We start from the raw sequence: 6,914 nt of genomic DNA, 5'->3' as shown, positions 1-6,914 counted from the left end.
ACCAGACATCATGCCTTGAATCTTCCATTTCTAGTGGCCCATGCTCCAGATTGGCAGTGAACTTAGCACATTCAACAACAATTCTAAACGCATTGCCAGGATCAATCCTGGCACATGTCGACAATAAAAACAATTTGGAATTAGAATTGATCCAACTCCATAGCCATCACAGTGAATACAATCCATACAATATCCTACTTACCAAGGAGGGCAATCTGACAACTTTATTCTGCAAGACGAACAAATCCACTACCTATGAAGCGCAGTAACACACAAATCATGAACTTTAATGACCACAAACAAAATCAAAACCCTAACCACATGGGAACCCTAGGTGGCAACCGAAACCACAGAGGAGACGAAAGGGGAAAGAGAGGAGAGAAAGGTACACCTACATCCACGAGCACCGCCGGCCTTGCTTTCGCCGAACGCCACAGATCCTCGCGTCGCTCCTCAACGCGAGGGAGAAGAAGAAGAATGGGGGCAGCTGAGGATACGGGGAGCGAGCCCACACGGTTAAGGGATAAGGAAAGGGGCAGCGAGATCTTTTTGCGTGCACCTGCCATGCTGGTAATCTGACTAGGCGTGCCACTAAGGCTGGACGAAAAACTCGAAGCTCGTTAGCTCGCTCGGCTCGTGGCTGGCTCGACTCGGCTCGGCTCGGTTCGTTATGATAACGAGCCGAGCCGAGCTAAGATTTTAGCTCGTTAGCTATAACGAGCCAACTCGAGCCAGCTCGTGAGCTAAACAAGCCAAGCTTCTAGAAAAAAGTATCAAAACTTATATTAGTTTTTGTATTACTTCATGTCTTGCACTTTATAATTGACTGGTAACTGATCTAGACCCTATAAATTGACTGGTAACTAGTCTAGATGTATTTCTTTTATATTATTATTATTCTCAAACTTTAGATAAATACAAATATTATATTTTATGTATTTTTTATACTTGGCTCGCGAGCTTAACAAGCCAGCTTGAGCTTTTAACGAGCCGAGCCGAGCTGACTTTCTGGCTCGTTAGGATAACGAGCCGAGCCGAGCTAGCTCGTTATCTTAACGAGCCAGAACGAGCTGAGTCGAGCCGATCTAGCTCGTTATCCAGCCTTACGTGCCACGCAGCCAAAACGTCTATAAGCTGGAAGTTTTGGTCAGTCTGGGGGCAAAAAATTAGGACCACGCAAAAATGTGGTAATTGAGCTCGTGCCAACCATAAGATTGGCAAAAAGTTAAATATCCCCAATTTTTTATTTTTTCTCTTCTTTGCGTAAGAATAAATTTTAGATTAGGGTTGTATATGAAAACATCCAAACGTGGATCTGGCTTAGAACTGATGAACCGGACTGTGGATTAATAATTCCCTAAAATACGGAGGGTTTTTCTGCGAAATCTGCTCGTCTTGTATCAAAAACAAGGAACCAGCTCTGCTCTGCCCAGTGTCCTTTCCATCTGTCTCCTTCCCTGGCGGGCACAAAGCACGAAAGACTCTGGCCACGGCAAGAGGAGGAGGATCCAGCCGACTGCCGGCAGGCCGTTTCTCGGTGGGACGAAAACAAGGTAAGACCCACTTTAGTTCCAAAATTTTTGGCAAAATGGATATGGTAGTATTTTCGTTGTTATTTGATAAATAGTATCCAATCATAGTCTAATTAGGCTTAAAAGATTCATCTCGTGGATTTCGTCTAAACTGTGTAATTAGTTTTATTTTTTATTTATATTTAATGCTTCATGCATGCGTCTAAAGATTCGATGTGATGGAGAATGTGAAAAATTTTGCAAAATTTTTTGCAAACTAAACTGGGCCTAAGATCTAACCTATGAAATTTCTTGGTTCCAAACGAGCCTTTGTGTTTTGGTTCATCGATATTGGCCCTGTTTGTTTTTCTTCTAATTTGTATTTTTCAACTTATTTTTTCAGTCAAAATAATATTTTTCTCTCACCATAAATCAACCGGAACAGTATTTCGGTTTATTTTTTCAGCGAAGCGAACGAGGCCGGGTATGAACAGATCCACCCGTTGATGGGCAAGTTGAGCTGTTGTCTTCTGTTACAGAGGGTCGTCATGTATCGCGATCGTAGAAACAAACTGTTCCAACAACGTCACGATAGTCTCATCCCCTTCTCCCCTTTTTCATCCACCCTTGAGCCATGCTCCACAGTTTTTTTAGAAAAAAGAAAGTTTTATTCCGTTGATAGAAGCCATTGGCGCCACGGCAACCCCGAATAAAAAAATTCGACAAAATCAACGAAAACTTTTTTTTTTGCGAAGGAAAACTTGTAATTCCAAGAAATTTTGCGATTGATCTCGGGAAACAATTTTTTATTTTGAAGTAACGATCTCGAGAAACATCGAACAAAGTAGAAGAAAATCTTGTACTGCTTCCGATCCATGGTGAAGGGCACCCATCGCGGCAGCGTTAAGGATGGTGGCGCTGAAACCTCGAGAAGAGCCACAACATCGAGACGACAACGTCCGCACGGCATGGGGACGAGATGGCGTCATTCTCCTTTGTTGACGCCTCGCCGAGGTCGTCAGTCTCCTTCTGCTGTCGCCCTGTTTCTATCGAAGAAGGGGAAACATGTCCGACCAGAGGCAGGCCTACCGCGCACTCGGAGTGTTTCCAACGCAAGTAGATGTAATATGCTGGGGAGCATCGCCTTAACACTAGATGAGTTAAGGCAGATCACAAACAATTTTTCTGATGGCCAGCTACTCGGCGAAGGTGCGTTCGGTAAGGTGTATAAGGTAATTATTACTTAAATCATATGTTTTCCATCCTGTAAAATATATATTACCAGCTATTTGTATCGATAGGAGAGCTAAATTTTAATAGGGAGTCCTAAAAAATGGGGATATGATTGCGGTGAAGAGGTTAACATCGAAAACCACAGGACTTCAGGATGTTCAATATGAGAACGAAGCCCAGCATCTCATGAGGCTTAAACACCCAAATATTGTGCAGCTTGTAGGCTACTGTTCTGAAACAGAGATGAAACTTGTACGCCACAATGGAACATTCGTCCGTGCTGAGGAGACAGAGAGGTTGTTATGCTTGGAGTACCTGCAAAAGGGAAGTCTTCGTGGGCATCTTTCAGGTACCACGATCCATTGTTCTATTTCTTTTTGTTCAAGTTTGAGCTTCGAACTGCAATTTATATGTAGTTATTAGAGCATAGTTCCTATTCTAATATTATCCAGAGAACATGTACTTTCTTTAGCCATCATTTTTCTGATGCCCTATTGCAAATACAGACGAATCTTGTGGACTTGATTGGAACACGCGCTACAAAATTATTGAGGGCATTTGCTATGGTTTACATTACATTCATGAGGAGTGGCAAGTTACCCCTATTATTCACATGGACCTAAAACCTGCAAACATATTGCTCGATGGCAATATGGTGCCAAAAATTGCAGATTTCGGTTTGTCCAGGCTCTTTGGTGAAGACCAAACTCGAACATGCACTACAATTTGTAAGGGAACACTGTAAGTAAAATGCTACCTAGTTTTTCTTCTGAAACATACCTTTTTCTTTACATTTCTCACGCGTGGCTTCAAATTGACACACTGCTAATTTGGTGCAGGGGTTACATGGCCCCAGAATACTTAGATAAAGGTGTGATCACAAAAAGTTTGACATATTCAGTTTGGGGGTAATAATTATAGAGATAATTACGGGCCTCAGGAATTACCCAGTAGATGAGACCCAAACAACATCCCAGCAATATATTGACACCGTAAGAGACTTGTATGTTTCTATTTTGAAGGCAGAGGCCCTTTTTTCAGAATCTATTGCACGGGAGTACTAAACTTTCTCGACGTGTCATGTGTGATCTGACGTTGCAGGTGCTTAACAATTGGAGACATAGGATCACAAAAGCACAAGGGTATACATCCCAAGACATTGATTACCAACAAATAAAAAAATGCATTCATATTGGTCTACTCTGTGTGAAAATTGATCGGGTGAAAAGGCCAACAATAAACCAAATTATCAAGATGCTAGAAAGATCAGATGAAGCATACCAAAACGAAAGAGAGGTAAAGTCACCACCAATTTACTCCTTTATTGGTCCCAAAACAAATCAACATCTAGAACTATTCGCAAAAAAAATATAGAGATGTATTAAGTCAAACTTTCTTAAGCTTGACTAACCTTATTATACAAAGAGTTCCAACATCTGTGACACCAAAAAACAAGTACACTATAAAAATATATTTTTAGTCTAATCATAAAGTCAAAGGTTGGTAGTTTAGATATAAATTTAGAGGGTTATTTGTAATAGCAAAAGTGCGTATTTTCTTTAGAAAGATATAGATTCATAGCTATTATTCTCTATGATGAATACAATTGACCTAATTAATGACCATAAGTTTGTGATTATTATAATAATTTCTAGTATTTATTTATCCTTCTTTTTAAAAAATCATTTTATGAGGATTAACACGGAGGCTCCGGTGAGGGTCTTCATTAGTAATGTCAAGATGTGCTATCATCTTTTGCATTGCATGTCTTTAGGTCTTCAATATGAATTTTATTGAAACTTAAGTTTAAGTTATATCAGAGTTGCATTCTTTTATTGTGACATCATGAATATATACTTTAGGTTTGAACTTTTAATATTGTTAGTTATTGCAGTTGTCTTATCCACATATAAAGTTGAAACTCTGGTTTTTATTTTAATTTTATTCAAAATTTTACTATCGTGTTTGATTAAAAATAGAATTATAGGGCCTAGATTCAAAGCAAGCTTGAGAGTTTTCAGGAGCAGATTGAGGGTCTCCGCCATTAAGTGGTTCGATTATCTTAATACCTTCCATGCATGATATCGGTTAATCCCTGTCTATGGAATCCAGTTTTGTGTTCATATAAACTCATGATAAAACTCTTTATATAAAAATTATGACAGACACAATTGTCACGTCTGTGTTCCAATCGCCACGCTGATCAACAGACAAGGTAGTGACAAATTTGTTTCAACCTGAAACTGTATTATGCATGTTCTGTTTTGCTTGTTATCAATTTGCCATTTCCATATATCACTTCCTTTGCATTCAGCTTAATAACAAGAGAAATATTTGAAACATCAATTTCATGTTGCTACGTGATGGAACAAAGTGTGTGCATGCTGAATTTAAAAAATGCCAAGTGTATATGTTACTTCCTTTTGGGCTTATCACACTTTCGATCATGCCAGTGTTTCAGGCTAGTGGCAAATCAGGAGCGAATCGCTGCTAATGGATCAAACACAAACATGCGACTGTGTTTCCTGAATGGTTTGGAGCCACCTGTTTACATGGATGAGAACTTAACATCTCAGAACGATGCAGCTATCAAACTTGCCATGTTTGAAGGTGACAAGTTGGTAACGTCTGGTGCGCTTTCGGAAGCGAAAATTGAGATCTTGGTTCTCCGTGGAGATTTCTCCAACAAATGCCGGGACAATTGGACTGAAGGCGAGTTTGATAAGCATATAGTGCAAGGTCGGGACGGGCACAATCTTGTGCTGGGGACTGTATGGTTAACCAATGGAATGGTTGAACTTAGCCAGATCCGTTTCAGGGGAGGGTCATGCAGGAAAAACGTCATCGTGGCAGCAAGAGTTTGCAAGAACAAAAAGACTTCTGGTCGGGTTCAGGAAGCCATCATGAAGCCTGTGAAAGTTCTCAACCGCAGAAACAAACGTACGAACCTGGTTTTGCATATTGTCAGGTTTATTGCTGTTTCTGAATTTGTACTTGGTCACAGCACATCGGGGGGAGACACGGCGGCACTTCAGTTTGACCCCTGAGCGTCGTTTCCGCCCAGGCCACGTCTACCGCATGCGGCCACGTGATGGTCCCGTTCCCCACCCTGAAGCACAGCCGCGAGGGGGAGGACAGATCATGCGCTTCCGTCCAGGTCTCGTCTACTCCAAACGCAGAGCCCAGGGCCCAAGCACCTCCAGCTCGCGCCGGGACTGCGCCACTCCAAGCCATCCGTCGCCAGGCACGACACAGACCGCCACGGAGGTAGATGTTACTGCGTCTGCTGCAAGGCTGGCGGCGACGGAATTCATCACGGGGATCTCTCACCCTCTGCCCCAACCTCTTTTGCAGGTTCCACGGCACCGTCCCAGACCACCACAGAGACGCAGAAAGGTTGCGACTACAGCGCGCAGGAGCGTGCGCATCGCTGCCAAGACCTGGCCCAGGGGAGACACACAAGCTAAAGCCCGCCAGGTTCTCATGAAGAGGCTCGGCATCCTCGACGACGAGGGACTCAGCCCCGACGATTAGCTGCTGCACTACTTCAGCCTGTTCCAAGGACCGCTCACTGAAGACGTCGTCAAGGCCTTGACAGCCTTATCTGACATCGACATGGTACCAGCAACAGTTGCTGCTCAAGCCTAGAGTCCCACTTCTGGCATGGGCCACAATGTTGTATCGATGTTAGAAAGTCTCCAGTGTCGTAGGAGCTCTACAGCTCTCAGCTGCAGTACATTTTGGCTAGATGGGGCGACAGCCAGGGGCCTTCAGTTGCTTCCCCATCCGGTTCAGGTTCGCAAAGTAGTTCGCTGTAGCAGCCCTATTGTACGAAGGCACCTTTTGTTTTGCAGCATGCAGCCGTCAGCCATTGGCCTTCAGTTTGGCGGGCACTGTCATTATGCTGCTACTTCATGTAGTGACAAGACATGCCCTGCTCTGAATCAAAGTCTATGTTGCTCACTACTTTGTGTCCATCCTTGTGTTTCAGTAAATCAGGGACCTCTTCTTTGTCCTTATGGCTCAGCATAATTGTCAAATTCTTAACTGGAATGTTAGGGGCCTCAACGACGGCGTACGACAAGATGCTGTGTGTGAATTGGTCAGAAGCACAGGTGCCACTATTGTGTGTTTATAGGAAACTAAGATGCAGCTCCTTGATCAAAATAT

At 42.8% G+C, this 6,914-nt stretch overlaps 1 pseudogene; it reads left to right on the top strand.

Annotated features, from left to right (window-relative positions):
• Window positions 1-1,442: 1,442 nt before the first annotated feature.
• On the top strand, window positions 1,443-6,707 carry LOC136509308 (uncharacterized; annotated as a pseudogene).
• Window positions 6,708-6,914: the final 207 nt, after the last annotated feature.

Source organism: Miscanthus floridulus, chromosome 15 (assembly GCF_019320115.1).
Source record: "Miscanthus floridulus cultivar M001 chromosome 15, ASM1932011v1, whole genome shotgun sequence".
Classification (NCBI taxonomy): Eukaryota; Viridiplantae; Streptophyta; class Magnoliopsida; order Poales; family Poaceae; genus Miscanthus; species Miscanthus floridulus.
This window is presented reverse-complemented; position numbering and strand designations above follow the sequence as displayed.